This window comes from Nanorana parkeri, unplaced genomic scaffold (assembly GCF_000935625.1).
Source record: "Nanorana parkeri isolate BGI_ZX_2015 unplaced genomic scaffold, ASM93562v1 scaffold31, whole genome shotgun sequence".
NCBI classification, from domain to species: domain Eukaryota; kingdom Metazoa; phylum Chordata; class Amphibia; order Anura; family Dicroglossidae; genus Nanorana; species Nanorana parkeri.
The window spans coordinates 2,184,790-2,211,661 of NW_017306299.1; positions in this window are offsets into that span (position 1 = coordinate 2,184,790).

Here is a 26,872-nt window from a genome sequence, read left to right on the forward strand (position 1 = left end):
TAGTGGGCTCTAAGAGATTACTTTACTTACCTTACTCCATAGTCCTGCAGGCTTGCTCCCCCAGATTACTGGTACCCCACCACCACAACCACCACGTATACTGGACATACTGCTTGTCTAGAGTGGTGGGGAGTCAAAGAGATTGCATTACTTCCTTTACTCCATAGTCCTGCAGGCTTCCTCCCTCCTGGATGACTGGTACACCCCCCTGCCCCCTCCCCGCCACCACCCCACCATCCCCCCATATACAGTATATAAAGAAACTTCTCCCCGCGTTTTGGGGCGGGAGGGGGCATGGCGGTTCATTGAATTGCACTGTCCTATTTTTTGCGTTTGCAGTGGAACGCAACGCTGGCAAAGTTTTGCCACACGTTTGATCGCACTGCGGGCTGGGGGGTTGGCAGAAGCGGTGCCACTGAATTCAATGCACCGCCACGCCCCCTCCCGCCCCAAAACGCCGGGAGAAGTTTCTTAGCGATCGTGGTGCGTTCCAGCAGCTACCGCTCTGGAACGCACCCGCTTTCGGTGTGAACAAGGCCTAAAGGATTGGATGGATGACAGGATTGGTGAGAATGCCAAGAACATTCCATAAGCCAGAGCGAATATCGAACTCCATTCATTTGCATCTTTTATATCTGCCTTGAGTTCCCCTTTAAGAGCGTTTGCAGTAAGTGAAATGTGAGCATTCTCTAAATGGAAAAAAAAAAAGAAATGCAGCGTGAACTCTTCATCCAGATTTCACCTGAACCTGGGTGGAAAAATGATTCACTTCACATTACATTTCACAGGGTTTCACCTCGCCACAAGTGGAAAAAATATCAAGCGGTGTAACCCACAAAGCCCCGAGCGAGAGCGGCCAGACAGGGGAGTCTTTTTGTTTCCAGTCTGATTTGTAAATGTTTTTTTCCACAACACGGGGAGGTGTTTTCTATAAACCTTTCATTTTATTTCCATCGTGAACTTTACTTTTGTGTTCTTCAGCGGCCCACGCGCGGGCTGCGCTAATTTCACTTTTGCCACCTCCGCCGAGAGGGAAGCCCTCTGCCAGATCACCCTTTTGTAGTTTCACTTATGTGTCTGAAACTTTCACATTTTGTATCTAGATTTAATCTGTTCAGCAGATGCAACCCCATACTTGGTGACATTTGGGGGCATATTTATGACGCAGTGAATCTGACATTTACCAAACATTTACTGGTGGGGAATCAATCATTGTTATTTAAGACATATGCATCAGGAAGATTCACGTGCAGAATCACTGCTTTATAGATCTATGTCTTAGTTTCTTCTGTGCACTGTGTGTTGTAAACAATTGTCATTTCAGTTTTTTTCATCCTCTATAACATCTCATTTCTGCTGATCCCCAACAGAATCTTTGCAACCACATCCTGTCTACATGGACTCCAGCGATGGCTGCATGGCACTTCTCAGAACACGTTTCCTGGCGTTGACAACAGTGGACCATGCCTGTGCAATGTGTGTTATATCCACGTATTGTCTCTTTCAGATGGACCGCTGACAGGGTGGAAGACATGAGAGGGACAGAGCATTGTCACCACATTGCCTGAAAAATGGCCTTCATGGCAGGATCACTTGGAATTATTTTATAAAAGGTCATTGCACCCTAAATTATATTTTATTGTTTAGTAGATGCTGGAGAGTTAAACCTCTAAACAGTGGCTTCTATCTCTCTGGAACTGCATTGGTCAGATCTGTGCAGGTCTTTACACCTGCTGTGCCTATTATGAGAGATTCCCACCATCCCTGCACTGAGTTCCTGGGTCTGTACACCTGCTGTGTTCCCTATGAGAGGTTCCCACCATCCTTCACTGAGTTCCTGGGACTGTACACCTGCTGTGTTCCCTATGAGAGGTTCTCATCATCCCTGCACTGAGTTCCTGGGACTGTACACCTGCTGTGCCTATTATGAGATATTCCCACCATCCCTGCACTGAGTTCCCGGGTCTGTACACCTGCTGTGTTCCCTATGAGAGGTTCCCACCATCTCTGCACTGAGTTCCTGGGTCTGTACACCTGCTGTGTTCCCTATGAGAGATTCCCACCATCTCTGCACTGAGTTCCTGGGTCTGCACACCTGCTGTGCCTATTATGAGAGATTCCCACCATCCCTGCACTGAGTTCCCGGGTCTGTACACCTGCTGTGTTCCCTATGAGAGGTTCCCACCATCTCTGCACTGAGTTCCTGGGTCTGTACACCTGCTGTGTTCCCTATGAGAGGTTCCCACCATCTCTGCACTGAGTTCCTGGGTCTGTACACCTGCTGTGTTCCCTATGAGAGGTTCCCACCATCTCTGCACTAAGTTCCTGGGTCTGTAAACCTGCTTTGTTCCCTATGAGAGGTTCTCATCATCCCTGCACTGAGTTCCCGGGTCTGTATACCTGCCGTGTTCCCTATGAGAGGTTCTCATCATCTCTGCATTGAGTTCCCAGGTCTATACACCTGCTGTGTTCTCTATGAGAGGTTCACACCATCCCTGCACTGAGTTCCCCAGTCTGTATACCTGCTGTGTTCCCTATGAGAGGTTCTCATCATCCCTGCGCTGAGTTCCCGGGTCTGTACACCTGCTGTGTTCTCTATGAGAGGTTCGCACCATCCCTGCACTGAGTTCCCGGGTCTGTACACCTGCTGTGCCCATTATGAGGGGCTCCCATCATAACTGCACGGAGTTCCTGGGTCTGCACACCTGCTGTATTCCCTATGAAAAGTTCCCACCATCTCGGCACTGAGTTCCCTGGTCTGTACACCTGCTGTGCCCAATAAATGGGGCTTTTATTGGCAGCATTGATATCCCCACAAGTAGCACAGATACCTTCCACCATGGAATGTGTAGATGTTAATCGTCCAAGCACAAGGTGTGTGTGTGTGTGTGTGTGTGTGTGTGTTTGAAAATCATTGAACCCAAATGTTCTAGTCAATGGTGGTTTCAAGGATCTCTTTACAGACCAAGAAGAGAGCAAATAAGAGAAGTTCATTGTTGGGGTTCAAATACTCTTTAGCCATACTCATCTCAACAGCATGATCCCTGCTATGGAGATGTCCACTAGAGGGAGCAGTTACAGATCTGTACAATTTATCAAATGAGTTCATTAAAATGCAGAACAGCAAGCAAGTAAAAAATGTCAAAGTAAAGCAAAATTATTTATGGCCAAAAAATGTTTCAACAGCTAAAAGAAGATACATTCTAGTTGCCCTCGAAAAATATAACACATCTGCATATCAACATCCACCATCAGTGTGTGGATTAAAGTGATAGTAATGTCAAAAGGTTTTTAATCTATTACAACTGCTGATTAAATCACTTACAATGGATGCTGCTCCTTGAAGTTTAAAAGTTTTACAGGGTTATTCACAGAAGGGTGAAGAGTTAGCACTCTTTATTATACAAGATTAATAGTATAGAAGCCTTGACTTACGTCCTCCAAACCCCTGCACCCTGCATCTAACAATGCAATAAGGGTCCCTCAGGGATGACTATTTCAGATTTACTTCATTAGATAAAGGGGTTGTACCAGACCTCCAACATGGAGCATGGTGCTGGGACACATAACTAAACTTTCAAGTTTTCGGAGCCTCAGTTTCACACTAGAAGAGCTTGGTGAGGCCAAAGAAGTGTAGCGGTGAGCACCAAATGCTTTTAAAAACCCAGAAATTACCATGTAAAAGTAGTGGGGACACCATTACTGTGCTGTGCCCCAGATAGCAAGCAATTGAGCTGCAAGTTTGAAAATGACTTGCTAAACTATTGCAGACTTGCCAAGCTTCACAATTTTGTTCCACAATTACAGCAAGTCTGCATTGCAAGTCTCCAGACCAGCGAGCTTGCAGAGCTCTTGCTGAGACCTGCAGAACTCTTGCTGTAGACCTGCCAAGCAAATTTGCTGCAAATTCAACAAGTGTCAACCAGAACTTGTGCTCCAAGTGTTCTGCAAGTCTACAACTTGGCAGGAATATGTGCAGCAAGTTAACAAAAATTACAATTTCACCCTGCCACAAGTTTGTAGCAAGTTATCCTTGCTATCTGGGGCAGAGAGCAGAGTTGTGGGAGGGGCCCAGCAGGTTCCACCCACTACAGGCTGCCTGCTGAAAACTACAGGAGGGGGCGGAGACAAGACCAAGACCTGCACAAGGAGAAAGAGCAGCAGTGAGCGGTCTTTATTGCATTACTCCCCATGTCAGCATATGGGATATGAATAGCTACAAAGGGATGGGAGGAAAATAAATCAGAAAGCCTCCTGCCCACTGCTAGGCAATGAAATAACGTCACACTCCTGAAGCCTCGGAAAGCCAAGAAACATGCGCACATGAATACGCACACGCATGTGCACATGCTGAGACAGCCAGAGGGACTGAGAAGCAGAGGGAGGAGGAGGACCAAAAAGGGAAAAGGGTTGAGATCCGCTGCTACCGCCTCCTTCTAAAAAACCCTTCTTATATCAGCTAGGAAAGGGTTGTCCTGGGTGGGGTCAGGGGTTGACCTGACTCATAGATAGTGCGGTACTGTGCATTCCAGTGCGGGCGATCACACTGTGGGTGGGAGGCGCGTTTGGGGTGCCAATTAAATGAATGGCACTGCAACGCACCTCCCACAGTAAAATTTGTCAGGCCGAATTTGTAGAATTTGTATTGTAAGCACATGGCGCTTGATATAGCTTCAGCCCCGGAATGACAGCTGCCAGTGGCAAGATTCTGCAGATGACAGCTGAATGTAAATACAGCAGGTAGTGGATTGGTACAATAGCCAGCCTGCTATTGGCCATTTCAAATTGCAATAGCCAATAGCAGGCTGGCTATTGCACCGATCCACTGCTTGATGTGTCCTCCTCCGAGCATGGAGGAGAGAGCTAGGGGATCCAACCAACTAACCTATAATGAGCATAGTTGATAACTATTCTCATAATCGATTATTATTGATTAATCGATTAGTTGGTTGCAGCCCTAAGTGGGAGGTTGCACAGGACAGTACAAAGTGACAGAGGCTTCAGGCCCGTCCAGAATTAGCGTGAAAGCTCCTGCTGAATCTGGTTGCATCACATTATATAAAGTTCAGATTAAAAAAAAAAGTGAACTAACTGGACTTTAGTTGAGCCGTGATGTGTCCTGGCTAGCCTCAGCCCGAGCATTGATTGATTTTACTTGTGCCTAGAGTGGCTCGTTAACCTCGGTTTGTTTTGCTGCTTCCTACTGAGATTTAATAACATTTTCGCTCTGTTATTGCTGTATCCGGATTGAACCGGTCCTGGCAAATAGGATATTCCCAGCAAGATTTTTTTTCTGTTATAAGTATTTGTTTGCGCTTCATGGAAAAAGAGAGGAAAATTGAAATGTTCACCTTAAACATATTTTTTTTGTCTAAGGAAAGGAAAGTTTCCACAGACCATTATGTTGGATAAACAGGCGAAATCTCATTTCCTCCCATAATTCACCTTATTCACCTAACTAGAAAAGATCGGAAGAAAGAAGAACTGTGTTCTGGAAGGGAGCCGAGGGTCGCATATGTTGGCTACAAGAACAAGTCAACGCATTTGTCACCCTGAAACTAACCTTAAGTCTATTGTCCGGGCTAAAAAATAAATAAATACACTGCCTGGCCAAACAAAAGGTCTTTATTGGACCGCCTTTAGCTTTGAATACGGCAACGCACGTGCAGACTATACTTCCCAGAGATGGGCTTTAAAGTATCAATGTACCCAAAACTGATTTTGGGTTTACACATTTCTGGGGCCACGCCTCCTTGATGTTCTGAAGAAGGGGCATGGTCCCAGAAACGCATAAACGCAGGCTGACACGCAGTCAGAAGGATCTCTTGCTCCAGGCTGAAGAGTTCCAGCTGTTTCGTTCTGATTCTTGTGCTAATGCTGACAAGAGTGACCCGTTGAAGGCTCTTTATTGATGACTTGTTTGTGAGTACATTGATTGTATTTTACCTTCTTTAAATAATAGAGATATAAAGTCAAACTGAGGCCAAACCCCAGTCTGTGATTGGACAGTGAAGGAGCAGCAGCAGACTGGTGAGGTCATACCTCTCCTATCTGTCAGCATGTTTCCTGTCTGCACATTGACTTGCAGCACTTCTCTTTTCTCAGTCTGAACACTGCTGTACCAGAGGTGTCAAAAGATATAAAGTCAAAATGAGGCCAAACCCCAGCCTGTGATTGGACAGTGAAGGAGCAGCAGCCGACTGGTGAGGTCATACCTCTCCTCTCGGTCTTTCAGAACCACGTACCTTAGGGGAGTCAGAGTTGAAGAAGGAGGCCTCAGTTGCAGCTCACACCCAAGAACCCCTGGAAGTGGAAAAGGTGCCAAAGGACCGAAGAGGCACGAGTGACAGTAGGTAGCGAATTCCAAGAAAAGCTGGGTCAGCAACGGTCGACCGGCAAGGTGCTGGAACAGCAGACAAGACGTAGTCGAGCGACAAGCCGGGTCAGCAACTTGCGGGCAGCGAAGTACAGAGCAGCAAATATGAGCGTGGTCAGAAAGAAGCCGAGGTCGAGGGAATCCAAAAAGCAGAAGAATGGTCAGCCAAGCCGGGTCACTAAGGGGAGATCGAGATGCAGGGTACAGGATACAGGTGTAACGCAGCTGAAGACCAGTGAGCACTGGAGGCTAGAATGTCAAAACCTTAAATAGCCTCTTTTAGCGCCAATGTCCGCAATGCACGTGTGCGCATGTCCGTGCACATGCCATGAGACGTGCAAACAGACACACACATGCCTGTGAAGAGGTGCTGGAGGTGCACAATTTTATGAGCCAAAGGCATGGGCCAAGCCTGGCTTCCTGACACTGTCAGCAAGTTCCCTATCTGCACATTGACTTAAGCATACCAGATTGACTCCTGGTTCTTCTGTCCTCCCAGCCCGAGTACTGCTATACAGGTGATTACAAGAGATACAAAGTCAAACTGAGCCTAAACCCAGGGGCGTCCCGAAGGCAGGTGTCACGCGGACAGGGTTCAGGTGACACCCCGCTGTGACATCATCAAGCGCGTGCGCAAGATGACATAATCAAACATGCGTGGCCATCTTGGTGATACTTGCCGACAGTTATCTTGGTGATGGATGCTGGCAGAGAGAGGAGGGGACATTCACCTGGCGGGATAAGGTATGCCACCGGGTCCCCTGCTCTTTCCTGCAACTGTCTGACTTTTCAGAGGGGGTGACACCAAAATACCTATCAGTCATTTTGATGTCACCCCTCCAAGGGTCACAAGGGTGCGGGCCACACCCCCCTAGTGATGCCACTGCCTAAACCCCAGCCTGTGATTTGAAGGTGAAGAGGTAACAGAACTAGTAAGGACATCTCTCTACTCTTTCCGTAGTACACCATATTGGCTCCCAGTGCTGCTCCTCACTCTCTTGGATCTATTGTTCAGGACACTATATAACACTTTGCTGCATTTACAAATACATCTAATGATTGTTGATTGAATACATAACTTTATTCATTGAAGTTTTATATATCTGCCTGGAGTTTGGCTCTTGAAGTGTTAGTGCGAATGTTTGTGTTCAACCACTGCGACTGGTATTTTCATTCCGGAGGATTGTGCAGTTGGTATTTTAAGCCCCGTGCTCTTGCCAACGCGCTGTAACAGATCTATAGAGCCTCAGAACGCTGAAAACAAGACCTAAGCGTTATCGGTTCAGCAGTAATGTTTTCCTGTCTCCATCCGCACTTTTACTTACTTAGTAGGAGTGATTTTGAAGTGGTGTGAAACCCCCACCTGATATGGCAGGGATGCCCTGCGTGAACTTCCTGTTATTGAGCAAAGATTCCCCTGTACGATCTCTGCACTTGTAATTCCGATACCAAGAATACAGGCAGGAGGTGGCTGGAAATGATTGCACACCTGCTGCCCTTTTTTGGTTTTAAAGAGAATCAGTGAAACCTGAGTCTGAAGATTCAGCCTGAAAGTGATAGTAAAGTCAAAAGGTTTTTAAGTTGTTTCAAATGCTGATGAAATCGCATACAATGGATGCTGCTTCTTTATGTTTAAAAGTTTTAGTTTCCTGCAGAAACAGCTGGTCCCCTGAGCACTGGCCTTGATGTCCTGTTTTAGGGTGGCTCCTTTCCCTTGCAAGCCCCCTATGGGGCACACAGACACAGCAACGCAAGCCACTCCCTTGCTCGCCACTCCTCCTTTCTCCCCACTCCTCCTTTCTCCCTCCTCCCTTCTTCAAGCTAGTAGATGGACAGCTGCAGGAGACTGCTCTGTCCCTTGTGATCTTGTACTCAGGGCAGTCCCTATAATGTAGCAGACTGAAGCTGTTGCCCCAGGCAGCATTTCTTCGGGTCATGTTGGTGGGAAGGTCAGGTGGAGTGGCATCTGCTGCACAATGTTTGTAGTGTGCCTGCCGCCCCTTTCCATCTAAAGCTTCCAAGGTTGCTAAGAGCCGGGCAGGGAGATGTGTACAGGCCATACACATCTCCCCACCCAGCTATTTGCAACCTGGGATGCTATGGTCGGTGTCCTGCTCAGCTCCTTGAAACCATCACTGGTTGCCAGAAGCTGAGCGGGACGCTCTGACTGGCATCCCACCCAACTCCTGGGAACCAGTTATGGCACTAGTTGCCAGGAGCTGGGCAGGATGCTGGCTAGAGCAGGAGCTGGGTGGGGAGATGATGCAGAGGTCATACCCCATAACCACCCCCCAGGTTAATGTGCACCACAACGCCATGCCCCCCTCCCCCCGCTACCTCAGGCAGTGAAAAGGCTCGGAAAGCCCCAGTGGGAGAATACTGATCTCTCCTCCGTTCTCTCTGCAAATAGCCGATGTGCCGGTCCTAGGCCTGCAGGGGAGACAGCGGAGCGCGGGATAACTGGCAGCATTGGTGTAGGCTGGGGGAGCACGGCAGCTGAGGGGGGGCGCTGCAGCGGAGGGGGGAGCACGCTTTTTAGTGCCATACAAGCGATTGAGCAGCTCTATGGTACCGTTTGTTTACATTCCCAGCTGGTAACCGCTCCCATGCGCCCGCTAGGGAAGAGACCGCCGTCCGCCCATGTTTTCATAATGGGCGGACGGCAAGTGGCTAAGGGCATGGTAGATAGGGAAAAAACTCCTTAGTATGTGCTCTTTTTGTTTAATGGTTAATCCAGTCCTGAATAACAGCCTGGAGCAAAAAAATAAATAGGCAGAGGGCTTACATGACTAGGAGAATAGAGGAGACAATGAACTGAAGGGTTAATAGGGGATTGACTTTAAGGCAAGGTCACTTATTTGATTGCTTGGGTCAAAATGTTAGGTGGGGTTTTGTGGCGGTCTAAAGAGGAAGGAAAGAAGAAAACTTCCCAACCACCCACTCTGTTTGTTTGTTAATTGTGCCATTTTAAAGTTGTAGCAGCGTTGCCGATTGGGGTGTTTGGAGGTGGTGCTGGTGGATAATGTTTGGTGACTTGTCTTGGTATGGTGTCCTTTATTCATGGTATGAAAGATGGTGACATGGAATTTAGATATTGAGGTGTCTGTGGTCAATTTGGAGGTTGTCCCCGAGGTGGTATGATGCAGCTGGGGGCCCAAAATATTTAGTATTTCCTCAGAGAACAGATCTGTTAACGCTGTGGCCTTCAAAGACCTGCAACCATGTTTTCGGAGTTTTTCTGATGTTGAATTTTATAGTTATGTTATTGTATTATCTAATGGCCATTTAACTCCGTTTGAAGTGTGGTCTGTTCATTCATTTTATTTGGGGAATTGGAAGGAGGTTGGGTGGTCTTAGCTTGAACAGTTTAGAGAATTGGGAACATCTTTTCTACCTCAATCATGTGTTTGATAAGAAGGCTCATCGACACAAACCCTAAGAAACATCATATAACATATTGCCTTGAGCTAAACCTCAAACACACATCTCATGCTCCCTGATGATTGCAGCTCTAGCTTTGACTCAGCAAAGGATTGTGAGACCTCTGCAGAGAGACTGCTGCTTTATCACAGAGAACAAGGGTCCTTTTCTGCAACATGCTGGCAGGGGTCAGGGGTCTCGGGATGTGGCGGCCGAATAAGACTCTTCTTGAAGCAAAGTGTTAGCTCTCAGTGTATATTCTTTTCTTTGATCCCTTAGGTTTATGTAAGTGAAACTCTCACTCATAGCACAGTAATTATGATATATTTTCTGGGTACAAGGACAGCACACAGTGTAAAGTACACACAATATGTAGGCTCAGACTCTTTTTATTCATGTACCTTTAGGTCGTTCTTAGTATTCAGTGCAATTTAGGCACTCTCTGCCATGGCACACTCTCTGCGCCTTCTCTATCCCAAGACGCCCCTCTTATTCAAGTACCAAATTTAGGAGGTATAACTATTGTTAAAACAATACCAATTGACATAGATCTGTTTCATTCAAATGATGTAAGAGGAAGGGCAGTTTCGGAAACCATCGGGTGTGCTGTATGCAAACATGCTTACAAAGAACACGCTGGCAGTAGAAAAGAACAGAGGGATGACTCATTAGTCCGCTGCTGTTCTTTTACTGACCTGTCACGGGCTAGGGGTGGGAAGATGACCTAGCTGTATCACTTAACTGCAGTAAAGAGAAGTCAGGTCACCAACCCGCCAGGGCTATGTAATACTTTAGCTATGTAAATATCAGGACTGGGTGGACAGAAATACAAAACCTTTTAATAGCTCTAATATCTGTTTTTCCTCCATGTATTTAGTCATTTGACTGGAGTATATCTTTAGGCCTGCACATTTATATTCAGACAAAAAAATTAATGAACCAGTTCTGGCTGGTTTACAATAAAATTGTCTTCCAGTTTCCCTGTACATTAGTCTAATGCCATCCCATAAGTTTCTTGCTAAATAAAAGGTATGATGGGGAATATTGGTTTAGTCACTCACCATAACTAAGCCCCCTTCCCTTCTACATCCCACATGGAAAAACACCTCTCAGTAATAAATTGCATTGGTTGTCCTTGTGAGTGTATCCTTGTGAAGGTTTAAGCCATAGGACAGGGTGGACAGATTTGAGGCTGATGACGGCAATACAAAAAGACCTTCGCTGTGTTATGCATCATATATCTCCCCGAAGTTGTGTTTGTGTAGCTGCACATACGTTACAAAGTGATAGCTTTGGCGCTATTGTACTTTTCTTGAAAACATCATGGCATGAGCTGCAATTCCCTTGTAAGCAGCATAATCTCGGTATAGCTTTGCAGTGCAGGGTAATTAACACAAATCAAATCTGAAGTCTTTCCTAAAACAAGATCACATTTCTTATACTGAGACTAGGTGTTTAGGCAGCCTCACAGTTCACACACAGGTCAGGAAAAATTCGAGACACACAACCAATTAAAGTGGACTGATGCCTAAATGTTCAATTAATGTGTCTTCACTCCTTTTTTTCCGCATGACGGGTTGGTTTAGATGTTGGTACACATTACTGGGAGGGTTGTTGGGTGGATGCTGTGGTGCACGCTAATGGGGGGGGGAAACATGTGGCCTCTGCATCATCTCACCGCCTAGCTCTGGCTTTGGCTGCATCCCACCCAGCTCAATGACATCACTGGTTGCCATGAGCTGGGTGGCACGCCAGCCAGAGTGCCCCAGGTTGCTAAGATCTGGGGACAGGGAGATATGTATGGCCTTTACACATGTCCTAGTCTGGCTCTTAGCAAACTGGGATGCTCCGGCCAGAAAGGGGGTGGCAAGCACACTGCAAACATTTTGCAGCAAAACGGCCACGTGACCCAAAGAGATGCTGCCTGAGGCTCCCTTATTATAGGGATGGCCCTGGTTGCTCCAGTCTGTGCATGGTCAGATGGCCAAACCCAAAGATCTTTTGTTAACATGATCTCTGCAGATCACATGTACATTTGCCTAGGCCTTTGGGCACATGGCCAGCACTAGAAGGAGGCTGGAGTAGTATTTTCTCTTTAATTGTACATGCATCTATTCCATTGTAGAGATGTGTGGTTCCCCAGCCTCTGCTGTCTGTGAGTGTTTACTTTTGTCAAGTCTCTCTTGGAACATTGTGCTCACAGCTTCCTGTGTTTGCATGACCTGCCAATCACTTTAAGTTCCAGAGACTGGTGTTGGGGGTGTTGTACGCGAAGGCTTGGGGGTCAGTGGGTTGAAGCAGGCTTTGACAAAACAGGTGACCTCTGTTCTAAAAGGGCCTTAGATAGCACTCCGTATTGGTAGAGGGTGTCCTGGAGACCTTTCCCTGCTGGTGGTTGTGATGAGAGGTCTGTGTGCCTTTTTTCTGTGGGCCTCAGTGTACCCCTCTGCAAGCAGGTTTTATGCCTGGAGGCAATTCTGGTTTAATCGGATCTATGCTAAAGTTATCCCTAGAATGGGGAAGAACCAAAACCTCCAGTGTTATGGCTGTTATGCTCCAGAAGAAGGTCTGTGTGATGTCTCCAGAAACTGAGACCCACCTAGCATTTTCTAACCTGAGAAGCTGTTGGAGCCGGACCATCAAACTTTGGGGGATTCCATCCTGTCAAATTCATGATCAAACTGTTAAAGTGACACTCAGGGCAGCCATCAGGGGGGTACGGCCGATACTCATGTAAGGGGCCCCGGCAGCCTGGGGGGCCCACCCGGGTCCCTTACATGACTATCGGCCGACGGTGAAGGGCAAGGAGGCGGAGGCCTGGCCCTAGCAGCGCAGGGCCCCAGCATTGCCGCTCCAGCTGCTTTGAGACAAGCTATGGCCCCATCAGCGACGCTGCTCGTCTGATGTCAGACTGGCCGGAAGTGATGTCACGTTAGTGATGTGACGTCACTTCTGGCCGGTCCGGCGGCAGACGAGGCCATGTGTGCAGGTAAGAGGAGCTAGGAAGGAAGGAAAGGAGGGGAGGGATGCAGCCCTGACCAGCCCACCTGAGACCCCTTCAGAGCCCACCATAGACAGTCTCAGATGGGCTGTGCAGCATCTATGGTGGGCTCTGCAGGGTCACTCTCAGGTGGGTCCAGTGTCCAGCGCGTCATTAAGCCCTGCGTCCAGCGCGTCACTAAGCCCTGCATCCAGCGGTGGGGGGGCCCGGCCTTAAGCCGTGTAAGGGGCCCAAAATTTCTGATGGCTGCCCTGGTGACACTAAACTCAGGAGTTAAATCTTAAAAATGTATTTAAGTACCTTAACTATCAACAAAAATCTATCTTATTTGTGCATCACTCGTCTGTAGATCCTCGTCATCTCTGAATTGGTGCTGACACTGACCTTCTTTCTGGAGGGTGGCTACTTTTGTTCTCCATGGTCCCTGTGTGTTGTAAAGTAGCCACCGGTCCAAGCTCGCTCCCGTGATAGACTATAACTACAATACAAATGAGTAAACTAAACGTGAAATTGTAGTCTATCATGGGAGTGATCTCGGAGCTGTGGGTACTTTTCAACACACACAAGGACCATGAGGAACAAAAGTTAAGGTACTTGAAAGCATTTTTAAGATTTAACTGAGTTTACTGTCACTTTAAATTACTTTCAAGTTTGGACCTGCACTTCTTCATCTACAGAGAGCATGAAGTGTACCCTGAGAAAAGGTGTTTCTAGGACAGAGTCGCCTTATCTTCAGAAGGACTTTCTGGGTGGTGGAAAGAAAGGTCCACAAATGAGGCTTGGGATCCCTTGTTCGGAGCAGTGCTGTGGCAGGTGGGGATCATCTTATATGACTTCACCAAAACAAAGTTAAACCAGGAATACTATTAAGACAGATTTTTATTAATATTTGGGTTTAAACTCAGTGGCCCTCTTATTACATACTCATCAGCACAAATGTACAAACAGAAAATTCATATGGCTACAACTCAACAGATAAAGCATATGGACAAGAAAGTCCTGGAGCAAAAGGCAAAAGAATAGGCGAAAGGACGGCATGACAGGGTGGGCAGGCAGTCAGGTAGAGAGAAAGGGTTAAGTTAGCCTAAGGAAGGTGCTCGGGTGTCACTTACCGTGATTGGCTGGGTCAAGTGGTCCAGGAGGAGCATCCAGGGTGGTTAGAGCAGGAGGAGCGGTGATCCAGGCAGTTGGGAGTCAGCACAAGGTCAGTTCACTTCCCGCCCTCCCTAAAGTTTTTTTTTGTTTGTTTTTTTTTTTTGTTTGTTTACTGCTTGTTTTAATTCACTTGCTTGTCTTTCAGAGGCTGGAAAGTAACTCAGGTGGACAATATAGGTGCTTTAAGCAGTATGAATGACTATTGGTGTCAGACGTCGCGATTGAAGAATCCTTATGCTGACCTCCAGGGATTTTCACAGATTTTGGAATGCTGTGCATAGCAAAAACATTATTAATCAAGAAAAAACAAAAGGGTGCCAGCTAACCATCGATCCGGACATTTAAAAGAACATATTTTGGAAAAACTTACAATTTTCTCCTTGTAGGCATATACGAAAGAGATTATTATTGGAGAAATCGCACAAGTTCAGTGTTTCAAAAAGGTAACTCCCTATTGCACAATAGTTAAAAATGGCAATTGTTCAGTCAAAAAGAGTCTACATACAGTAGTTCCACAATCATGTGTTATGGCAATACTACAAACAAAAACCTTGTCCCAGGCACCTATGTGCCACCAGTGATGATCCATATGTTTCAAATGTGCCTGAATAGATCATGATAATTAAATGATGGTGATGGATAATGAACCAAAGTATATCAGCCCAACCAGTTGGTATGAACAGATAAATAGACTGCAGTGGCATAGATGAGCCCCACAAGGAATAATTCACAGCTATATGTAGAAGCCATGAAACTTGTTAATAAGAGAGGACAGAGGAGAATCGCTGGTCTACTCCAATAACCGCTCTTTACAGTAATGTGCTAAAGGATATCTCAGAATCCCCAACACCTCATACCTTAAAGAGGTGGCTACAGAAGGTCAGGCTGGACCCGTCTCCTATAATTTAAGATAAGTAAGGTTTTTCAATACTACTTAGCTTTCTGCTCACGTCCATCTGTCAGTTTTTTGGAAACTGATCGGAAGCCCAGTGTTAGTCTATGGGCAGCTGGATCTAAATGGACAGGTGTCCATTTTCGCCCGGTTACACCCGACTCAGGCCAGGCGCAGAAAACCGAACAGATCAAGGTTCTGTTTCATTAAACCTGGTCGGACACAAGTCCGTTTACATCTGATTCACCATAGCCCAACTGTCAGAGTTCAACACGTTATCGCACGCTTTCAATGGATTCTCAACTGCAGCTTCTTATCCAATTGTAAGTAGTTTATGACAGTGATTCCGTTTTTTCAGTCATGCAACATTATCTCTAATGATTAGAGAGGTATGAGCAGGGACTGGCTACATCATACACTGTTGGAGATTTATGTGGAAATGATAAACAAGGTGTAGGGATAGATTCAATATGCACACGTTGTGGGAAGTGTTACAAAAGGAAAAACTGAAATGTGTTTATCCATTAGCAAGGTAGTTGGGACTTTTAGACAAGCTATCATTCAGCAGGTGTACAAGCCTTTGTAGGTGCATGGTCATGTAACACAATAAAGTGCAGAGTAACAGCACATTGTTTGCATTTAAACAGGTATAAGGTTACTTGCGGCTGGTTTAGGCTGATGAGATGTGTCGTTTTCCTGTTGTAAATTCTCATAAAGCTGCTGAGTAGAACCAAAGTGCCAGGAATGGATGTGCTGCTAACTGCGGATTCCACTGGTAACCTTCAGGAGAGGGAGAGCAAGGTGGGCAGCAGCCTGACTATGAGAACGTCAGGAACAGCAGGTGTGGTGAGGAAAAGGTTGTCCTGCTCAATCCTGAGAGGTGAGTCACAGGGAGGGAGACAGTCCCGACGTGTGGAGGCCAATTTCTCAGGCATGCACAACAACAGTGAGACGTTGAGCAACTGAACTCCCCGACTTCTTATGCCGACAGCTCGTCAGCGGTAGGCGGAGCTGAGTGATGTGGAAGTCTTGGGCAGAGCAAATACGTCCCTAAGATCTGAACGAACGCGAGTCTCCTTACACCAGACATGGGTCTGGTGGGTCTGGTAATTTAGACCAACTGGACCAGCTGGACAGACATGGATGTCACAACAGTGACCGGTCCAATCTGCAGGGGAACTGTGTATGGATCCCCTGCTGATTGTACCATGTGAAAGGGGCCTTAACCTGCCTGCCGTTAACCCTTAGGACTACTCAGGATGGAAAATTAATAGAAAAATGGTTAACTCGGAGCGTTACTGGGAGTACCTATTATAACATTCAATTCCTGGCCTGAGTGACCAAAGACTTGTTTGCAGAGCAGCTCTCAGCATGGCCTCTTTCATATGAACCCGGACCACTTCCGAGTTTGTGGCTGTCAAGATTAAGTTGTGTAACACATACTGGGTATCACCATGCAAGCTGGAGTAAAAGGAATACACAATCCAACACTGGCACTTACCAGAGTTGACTCCTTCACAGGTGCGCTCCCACACCATCCAACACTGGAACTTGCCCAGTGTGGAAACATTCACAGGTGCGCTCCCACACCATCCAACACTGGAGCTTGCCCAGAGTTGACTCCTTCACAGGTGCGCTCCCACACCATCCAACACTGGAACTTGCCCAGGGTGGAAACATTCACAGGTAAGCTCACACACCATCCAACACTGGAGCTTGCCCAGAGTTGACTCCTTCACAGGTGCGCTCCCACACCATCCAACACTGGAACTTGCCCAGGGTGGAAACATTCACAGGTAAGCTCCCACACCATCCAACACTGGAACTTGCCTAGAGTTGACTCCTTCACAGGTGCGCTCCCACACCATCCAACACTGGAACTTGCCCAGTGTGGACACATTCATAGGTGCGCTCCCACACCATCCAACACTGGAACTTACCCAGGGTGGAAACATTCACAGGTGCGCTTCCACACCATCCAACACTGGAACTTGCCCAGGGTGGAAACATTCATAGGTAAGCTCCCACACCATCCAACACTGGAGCTTACCCAGGTTGGGTTCCTAAGCGGGCAGATGAGGAAGGATCAAATACGAGGTATAGCCGAGCATTAGAAGATACTGTCAATTGCCCTAAACTCCAGAGTATTTTTTAATTTAAAAAAGGTCAGCAAAAAAAGTTCAGGCTGCAATACTTGCCTTCAAAATGAAGTTGTCTCCCCATTCATTTTTGCCAAAGGATGTCCTCATTTGTAGTGCAGTGCAGTGGTGTCATTGGCAACCATGTGCTGACGTCATCATCACCGCTCTCTGAGTAGTCGCATACCACCCATCCCTGGAGAAGATTTGGAGACCAGCCTAAGACATTTGAAACATTACAATTACCAGATTGGTAACAGATGACCGGGCTAAACCTGAAGGCTAATTCACAGTCTCTGCTTTCTTCTCATAGCAGAAGCTTGGAGTGACAATGCCAATAACGGCATCCCTGTCTATGTCACATGGCTGGTAGTTGTTGAACCTTTATGGAAACGGCAAGGCCAACGTTAATCGTCGAAATGGGTTTCATCTGGGGAAAAACTCTCATCACCTAATTGAAATAAGAACGTCGTCAGGCAGATTCTGGCTTCACTGGCTCAGAACAGACTTTCATGGGGCAAGTACAAAATAATAACGAGGCTTGGAAGGGACCAGAACGGAAAAATTATACAAAATTATGCTTTCATTATTCACATTTGCTGATGTTTAACATCTCCCTCTTGTTCTTGTTGATGAGAGAAAGAAAATAACGTTGACTTGTTTCCTGGCACGCCGATCAATCAAAGCTTTTTATTTTGCTAAACCGAAGACTTTTACCGGAACGGCTCTAAAACACAACGTAACCAGGACACGGTTTTATGTTATGTGACACCTAAGGGCCCCAAATCCCTTCCTATTCCCCATCATCTCTTCCCCTCCTTTTATTACTTTTTCTTTTTTGCCCCTTTTTGTATGTAATTGTTTGAGTTTGTTGATTGTTCTGCTGGAAGGGTTGCCACCTTACATTTTCATCTTGCATGTCCTGCTTTAAAAGATAATCAAATATTGCCTAATACAAGAGTCATCTGTATATCTTTCCTTGAATCTCGGTGAGCTTTGTGTATTTCTTCCAGATCTGGGCAGTGATCCAGTGTGAAACGTGCAGCTTTCTGTAATAAAGACCGGTCACTGCTGCTTTCTCTCCTTATGCAGGGTGACTGGTCTTGTCTCCGCCCCCCCCCCCCTGCTGTAGTTTTCTGTAGGCAGCCTGTAGTGGGTGGAGCCTGCTGGGTCCCTCTCACAGGCCCCACCCACTACACTCTGCCTACAGGCCTACAATCCAGGCCCCACCTCTGTGCACAGGCTATGTGTTCACTAAGGCATTTGGGGCACAAAAAGTGGATTTGTATCCAACTTTAAGATCATATTGAGACATTGCTGTGTGTATTTCCTCTATCAATACAACTAAGGTCACGCGTTGCGTGAAACGTGTCAGAGTAGGAGGATCTAGGCGTGATCTGTGTTTGATTAATTGAAATGCAGTTTTACACAGTATGCAGCTACATTTTCTTCTATGATGATTATCACTCCCTATGTTCAGCGGTGTATTTACCGCTGAATGGATGGCATTACCCACCTCTGTATAGTGCGCTCTCGCCCCCAGCGTCAGCACCAATACAAATTTAATATATTATTATAATATAATATAATAATATAATTTAATATACTAAAACGATATTCGGGCATACATAAATTTGTTTACAGAACACGCCGGCGGCCATATTGGCTGCCGGCGTGTTCTGCTCATGCCTGCCGCCATCTTGAAAGCGGAGCGTATGACATCACATGACGGTGACCTCATCCATTAAACAAGCGGCAGCCATATCGGCCGCTGGCGCGTTCATTTTGGAGTAGATCTTGGTATACACTAAGATGGCGGTGCTCGAACATGCAGGCACCGCCAGCTTGGTGTATACCAAGATCTACTCCAAAATGGTGTAGCACAGGCGGCTCGTTCTGCAGTTTCAGAGGCTCATTGCCTCCCAATCGGTAACAACATAAAAATTTGTTCCCTTTGACGAAACGAATGAAAACGTTTTTTGTTGTGCACATGTCTACAATTGGCTATTGTGTTGCCGATTTCAAAACTTTCCATTAGGGTTTGTGTTAGGCTGGCTCCTGAAGCTCATGCTCCTCCTTCCTCCGTAGGCACAAACATTCAATCATAGTTGCATCCTTAAAAGAAAGATCTTTCATTAGAAGGAAGGCATCTGTAGGTGGCTTTGGTCTGCCAATCAAATAAGCCGGCAGACAATTTAGTCCAGCTGTAAGACCGTGATACTTTTATTGTAGTCCTGTACGAAGGGTCTCTCAGTTAGTGAACGCTATAGGCCAGGGGTAGGCAAACTTTGGCCCTCCAGCTGTGGTGAAACTACAAGTCCCATTAGGCATTGCAAGACTCTGACAGCCACAGGCATGACTCCCAGAGGTAGACGCATTTTAGGATTTGTAGTCTCACCACAGCTGGAGGGCCGGAGTTTTTCCTACCCCTGCTATAAGAAGTCAGTAAATGGGGCAACTCACCCATCCCCGACAGAACCGAAATATTACCTCACGGTGGAGTTGGCTTTTAATCTGTCTGCAAAAAGTATCTTCAAGCCAAAAATTTGGTTTCGGATAATCAGTGCAGATGTGCTAAACCCTCCGCTGAACGATCTGCAGGAGCACTTCAAAAGACTGATTGTCAGTCACGGCTGTCATTAATCCGACCGTGATTAGTGGGATGGAGTACAGAGCAAACACGTGCGATGCCAAGGCCGAGAGTCCAGTTCTGCTCAGTGTGCGATCATCTTTTTTTTTTTTCGGAGGTGGGACGCCATCCAAACGTCCGTTCCTGTTACAATAATAATAATTTTTTCTCTTCCTTGTGCTGAATTCACGCTGAGAAACAAAACGACGGGTAAAATGTTATGAAGCGTGGAAGGAATGAAAAGGCTCTGAAACAGGCGGGAAGGTCGAGCGAAGTAGAGTCTCTGCAGATACCAAATACCAAAATTAAAGTGGGACTCTGGGCAAAATCGAAAATTACACATATGATGCAGTGTGTCCATATCAACATACACAATATTGCCAAAAGTATTGGGACGCCGGCCTTTACACGCACATGAACTTTAATGGCATCCCAGTCTTAGTCTGTAGGGTTCAATATTGAGTTGGCTCCGCCCTGTGCCGCTATAACAGCTTCAACTCTTCTGGGAAGGCGTCCACAAGGTTTAGGAGTGTGTCTATGGGAATGTTGGACCATTTGTGAGGTCAGGTACTGATGTTGGACGAGAAGGCCGGGCTCGCAGTCTCCGCTCTAATTCATCCCAAAGGTGTTCTATCGGGTTGAGGTCAGGACTCTGTGCAGGCCAGTCAAGTTCCTCCACCCCAAACTCGCTCATCCATGTCTTTATGGACCTTGCTTTGTGCACTGGTGCGCAGTCATGTTGGAACAGGAAGGGGCCGTCCCCAAACTGTTCCCACAAAGTTGGGAGCATGAAATTGTCCAAAATGTCTTGCTATGCTGATGCCTTAAGAGTTCCCTTCACTGCAACTAAGGGGCCAAGCCCAACCCCTGAAGAACAACCCCACACCATAATCCCCCCTCCACCAAACTTTACACTTGGCACAATGCAGTCAGGCAAGTACCGTTCTCCTGGCAACCGCCGAACCCAGACATGTCCATCGGATTGCCAGACAGAGAAGTGTGATTGGTCACTCCAGAGAACACGTCTCCACTTCTCTATAGTCCAGTGGCGACGTGCTTTACACCACGGCATCCGACGCTTTGCATTGCAAATAAGGTCCAACTCTAGATAACACTTTGAAACATTTATAGCAAGTTTTTTTTTTGGAAAATAGGTTTACCCACACAAACTGACCATTGTAGCTGCTTTGCTTGCATGAATAGAAGCCGACCATTGCAGTTGGATTACCCACACGACTAGAAGCCGACAGCTGTAGCTGGTTTACACACCTGACTAGAAGTTGAATTGTAGCTGGTTTACCTGCATGAATAGAAGCTAACCATTGTAGCTGGTTTACCCACATAAATAGAAGCCGACCGTTGTAGTTGATTTCTCTCAACCGCTGTAACTGTCACATAATAGCTGTTGATCCTGCCAGAAATCTAGTGAGCAGCAAAGGTTCCTGTGCATTTTACATTTGCTGCACTTTTACAGTTAGTATTGTTCCCAGTTTTCCATGGGAACTACAAAACCCCTTTCCCCTTATGTTATAGAAGGGAGATGGAGGCATTCTGTAGTCCTAAAACACTGCCTGTCCTATGGTGACAGCCTTGATACAGCACAGCAAGTGGGTGTTGTCACCCCACAAAGTTTTCTTACAGGCAGGTAAAAATAAAACAAAGAAAGAAGAGAAAACAAATGCAGTTGCCACATCCAAGGACTGGTAATCTGCAATATAATGCTTTTTTTTTCTTGGGTTTAGCTACACTGTAAGACACACATGGATCAAGACTATTACCTTCCAGGTACAAGTTGGCAGCACAACATCATTTCTAGTTTGCATATTTTAATTGCTAGTCCGCTGCACTGTCATACATGACATTCAGCTGATAAAGACAGAGAACAGCATGTCAGGCTGGTTTGAGATTGTGCTAGCTCTGGGCAAGAGCAGATCGTTCCGGCAGTGTTCCCTCTGTGACATGGCACCAAAAGCTTTACAATCAAAGACATTAAGATGTGTGACAGCACAGTCCTCTGAAGGCAAAGCAGATTAGATTGGTGACCTTAAATGACCAGGAATTTAATATGTATGTCAACGCTGGTATCATATTTGTTCTATATTGTGTATAATAAATAAATATGCATATATATATAAATTGTATACTTACCTATCGGTAATTTTTTTTCCCTGATGCCAATACATGGCAGCATAAATACTCAGGGGTGTGGAATTCCTATCGCCTGACGCCCCTGACATGCAGTTTCGGGCGCCATGCGAGTAGTTTTTATGTACATTTAGCCCGGCTCCGGACAAGCAGAGCTGAATGTACATTGTGGAGCCGCCGCCGCTCGTTTACTACAAATGGTCTGAGCAGACCACTTGTATTAATTTGAGCAGCGGCGATCGTTGCTGCCTGCTCCTCCCGCCGCAGTTTTCGGGTTCGCCCGCTCTCCTGGGGGCCCCCAGAAAACTGTGGCACAATGGCTCAGCCATAGAGCCCGTATAGCAGAAGAAGAAGGTCTGCTCTACGGGCTCTCTGTGTGTTCTCTGAGACCGTGGCGCTGTAATCACAGCGCCACCTGTCTCGGCTGTCAGGAACTACACAGAACAGCTGTTCTGTGTTGGAGGGCAGGTTCCATAAAGAGAACCTGTCACCTCCAAACTATCACATAAGGGATTTTAATCCCCTATGTGATAGGAAGAACATTAAGTGGAAAAAGTAAATAAATAAAAATATAAAGAAAATTAAAAAAGTTACAAAAATAATAAAATATATAAAGATTTAAAAGATGAAAAAGTAAAAAATAAAATAAAAAAATAAAAATGAAACCCTGCTGCCCCCGCCATCTGCATGCAAATAAACGCATGCGTAGGACATTCTGCATGTGCTTTGAGATTGTGGCCGCTATTCCATAGTGGTAGCCAGAATTCTCTTACACACACACAATGTGCATTAAATGGTAAGTTCATTTTCCCAGGTAATATGTAAAAATAAAAATTACCCGATTAAATCTGGCCCCGTCTCTCCCAAACCGCCACCCCCCTGGCTATACTTACCTTTCGGCGAACAATCCCTCCCCTCCCCCAGTATGGGTGTACTATCTGTCCCCTGTATTGCGCTGACCAGTGAGAAGCGCTATTTAGCACAGACAAATATGTTTTGATTAGGGGTGCACCGATACTAGTATCAGTGCCGATACTGAGTATTTGGGCAAGTACTCGTACTCACCCAAATGCTCCGATACCTTCCCCGATATTGGAACTTACGGCCAGATGGAAATTTCCTCTGACTGACAGTGCCGTAGGGGAACTTGGAGCCAACTTCCCGAGCAATCAGGAAGCCGTGCAGCAAGTAATGACCCGCCTCCTAGTTTTCTGATTGGCCGGGAAGCCGGCTCCTTGCTGATTGGCTGGAAAGCCTGCTTCCTGGCCAATTAGCATCGAGCCAGTTTCCCGGTCAATCAGCTCATTACTCGCCACACGGCTTCATGATTGACCGGGAAGCAGGTTTCCCGGCCAATCACAATCAAGCAGGCCAAACAACATGGAGTCGGCAATCAGGAACCTGGGCGGGATGTCATTACCCGCTTCTGGCTTCCTGATTACCAGGGACGCCTGCTCCATGCCAGCGGAAGCTAATAATAGTATTAGTATTCAGTGTCGGTGAGATTCGAAAACAAAAAAATCGGTACTCGTACTCGATACCGGAAAACCGGTATTGGTGCATCCCTAGTTTTGATTAAAACTATTTTTTTGTATTGGGACAAGTAGTTTTTTTTTTTTTTATTTCCACACCCCTGATACTAATTATATTATATATATAAAGTCTACCTTCTGGTGGGGGTGGGGAGAGGACACTATTTCTGGCAATCGACAGCTTCCACTGGCATCACATCAGTAAGCAGCTCTTTTGCTCCATGGAATTGACTGTACATAGTAGGGCTGGGCAAGGGCATATCATGATTGCTGGGTAGGGGGTGTGTCGTTATTGCTGGGCAGGGGTGTGCCAATATTGGTGGGCAGGGGTGTGCCAATATTGCTGGGCAAGGGCCGGCCTACATTGGTGGGCAGGGGTGGGTCTGCATTACCAGACGCCAGCGTTAGCAGGGAAATATGTTCCATGTTTATGTATGTCAGGCAGAGCTGGGAAGGGGGTGAGGTGTCAAGCTGACTACAGGACCACAGGCACGTCGTACGTCCACGAGGTGTCCTGTAATTCCGATCAGCCAACTGGGCATGCCAGCACAAATCTGCTTCCATGCTTGGCATGATCATAATGCTACAGAGAAAAATAGGGACAGGCAGGATCACTATGTATTTCTCCTGAAGCTAAGAAATAACAAGAGAACAGGCCACATTTACAAACATCCACATGGACACACACAGGCCCATAGTTGAAATAATAAACTTTAATAAAGCAATTTGATCCTCAACGACAAAGGCCCCTCTCTTATTGCAAAGACCACCAAGATCCCTCTAGAATCCCCGGGCAACAATTTTATAAGTATTCTTTCTATGTATATCGGCTTCAGCACATTACTATTTTTATCTTGCATTTATTTGCACCAAAGCGATAAATAACTGTGAATAGTAACTGCCTGCTCCATGTAGACATAAAAGGTGATAATGGGAGGTTTATATGAAAAGGGGAAGGGGCATCGCAGAACCTGGCCTTGGGGCGGCAGGGAGAGTAAATCCGGCCCTGCGTGGGGTTAGATGGGGCTGCAGCCTAAATCCAACCCTCTTCAACATATGCATCAACGGACTGGCTGAAGCTCTAGAATCCTCCTCCGCACCATGACAGGGGTGTGGAATTCCTATCGCCCGACGCCCGGGACATGTAGTTTCGGGCGAGTAGTTTTTATGTACATCCCGGCTCCGGACAAGCAGAGCTGAATGTACAGTGTGGAGCCGCCGCTCGTTTAGTACAAGTGATCTGATCAGACCACTTGTATCAATTTGAGCAGCGGCGATCGTTTCTGCCCGCACCCCCCGCCCTCCTGGGGGACCCCGAAAACTACGGCACAACGCCTCAGCCATAGAGCCCGTAGAGCAGAACGAAGAACGTCACCTGTCTCGGCTGTCAGGAACTACACAGAACAGCTGTTCTGTGTTGGAGGGCAGGTTCCATAAAGAGAACCTGTCACCTCCAAACTATCACATAAGGGATTTTAATCCCCTATGTGATAGGAAGAACATTAAGTGGAAAAAGTAAATAAATAAAAATATAAAGAAAATTAAAAAAGTTACAAAAATAATAAAATATATAAAGATTTAAAAGATGAAAAAGTAAAAAATAAAATAAAAAAATAAAAATGAAACCCTGCTGCACCCGCCATCTGCATGCAAATAAACGCATGCGTAGGACATTCTGCATGTGCTTTGAGATTGTGGCCGCTATTCCATAGTGGTAGCCAGAATTCTCTTACACACACACAATGTGCATTAAATGGTAAGTTCATTTTCCCAGGTAATATGTAAAAATAAAAATTACCCGATTAAATCTGGCCCCGTCTCTCCCAAACCGCCACCCCCCTGGCTATACTTACCTTTCGGCGAACAATCCCTCCCCTCCCCCAGTATGGGTGTACTATCTGTCCCCTGTATTGCGCTGACCAGTGAGAAGCGCTATTTAGCACAGACAAATATGTTTTGATTAGGGGTGCACCGATACTAGTATCAGTGCCGATACTGAGTATTTGGGCAAGTACTCGTACTCACCCAAATGCTCCGATACCTTCCCCGATATTGGAACTTACGGCCAGATGGAAATTTCCTCTGACTGACAGTGCCGTAGGGGAACTTGGAGCCAACTTCCCGAGCAATCAGGAAGCCGTGCAGCAAGTAATGACCCGCCTCCTAGTTTTCTAGAAATTTCCTCTGACTGACAGTGCCGTAGGGGAACTTGGAGCCAACTTCCCGAGCAATCAGGAAGCCGTGCAGCAAGTAATGACCCGCCTCCTAGTTTTCTGATTGGCCGGGAAGCCGGCTCCTTGCTGATTGGCTGGAAAGCCTGCTTCCTGGCCAATTAGCATCGAGCCAGTTTCCCGGTCAATCAGCTCATTACTCGCCACACGGCTTCATGATTGACCGGGAAGCAGGTTTCCCGGCCAATCACAATCAAGCAGGCCAAACAACATGGAGTCGGCAATCAGGAACCTGGGCGGGATGTCATTACCCGCTTCTGGCTTCCTGATTACCAGGGACGCCTGCTCCATGCCAGCGGAAGCTAATAATAGTATTAGTATTCAGTGTCGGTGAGATTCGAAAACAAAAAAATCGGTACTCGTACTCGATACCGGAAAACCGGTATTGGTGCATCCCTAGTTTTGATTAAAACTATTTTTTTGTATTGGGACAAGTAGTTTTTTTTTTTTTTATTTCCACACCCCTGATACTAATTATATTATATATATAAAGTCTACCTTCTGGTGGGGGTGGGGAGAGGACACTATTTCTGGCAATCGACAGCTTCCACTGGCATCACATCAGTAAGCAGCTCTTTTGCTCCATGGAATTGACTGTACATAGTAGGGCTGGGCAAGGGCATATCATGATTGCTGGGTAGGGGGTGTGTCGTTATTGCTGGGCAGGGGTGTGCCAATATTGGTGGGCAGGGGTGTGCCAATATTGCTGGGCAAGGGCCGGCCTACATTGGTGGGCAGGGGTGGGTCTGCATTACCAGACGCCAGCGTTAGCAGGGAAATATGTTCCATGTTTATGTATGTCAGGCAGAGCTGGGAAGGGGGTGAGGTGTCAAGCTGACTACAGGACCACAGGCACGTCGTACGTCCACGAGGTGTCCTGTAATTCCGATCAGCCAACTGGGCATGCCAGCACAAATCTGCTTCCATGCTTGGCATGATCATAATGCTACAGAGAAAAATAGGGACAGGCAGGATCACTATGTATTTCTCCTGAAGCTAAGAAATAACAAGAGAACAGGCCACATTTACAAACATCCACATGGACACACACAGGCCCATAGTTGAAATAATAAACTTTAATAAAGCAATTTGATCCTCAACGACAAAGGCCCCTCTCTTATTGCAAAGACCACCAAGATCCCTCTAGAATCCCCGGGCAACAATTTTATAAGTATTCTTTCTATGTATATCGGCTTCAGCACATTACTATTTTTATCTTGCATTTATTTGCACCAAAGCGATAAATAACTGTGAATAGTAACTGCCTGCTCCATGTAGACATAAAAGGTGATAATGGGAGGTTTATATGAAAAGGGGATTTAGAGGATAATTTAAGGGGAGCAGAAGGGGGGG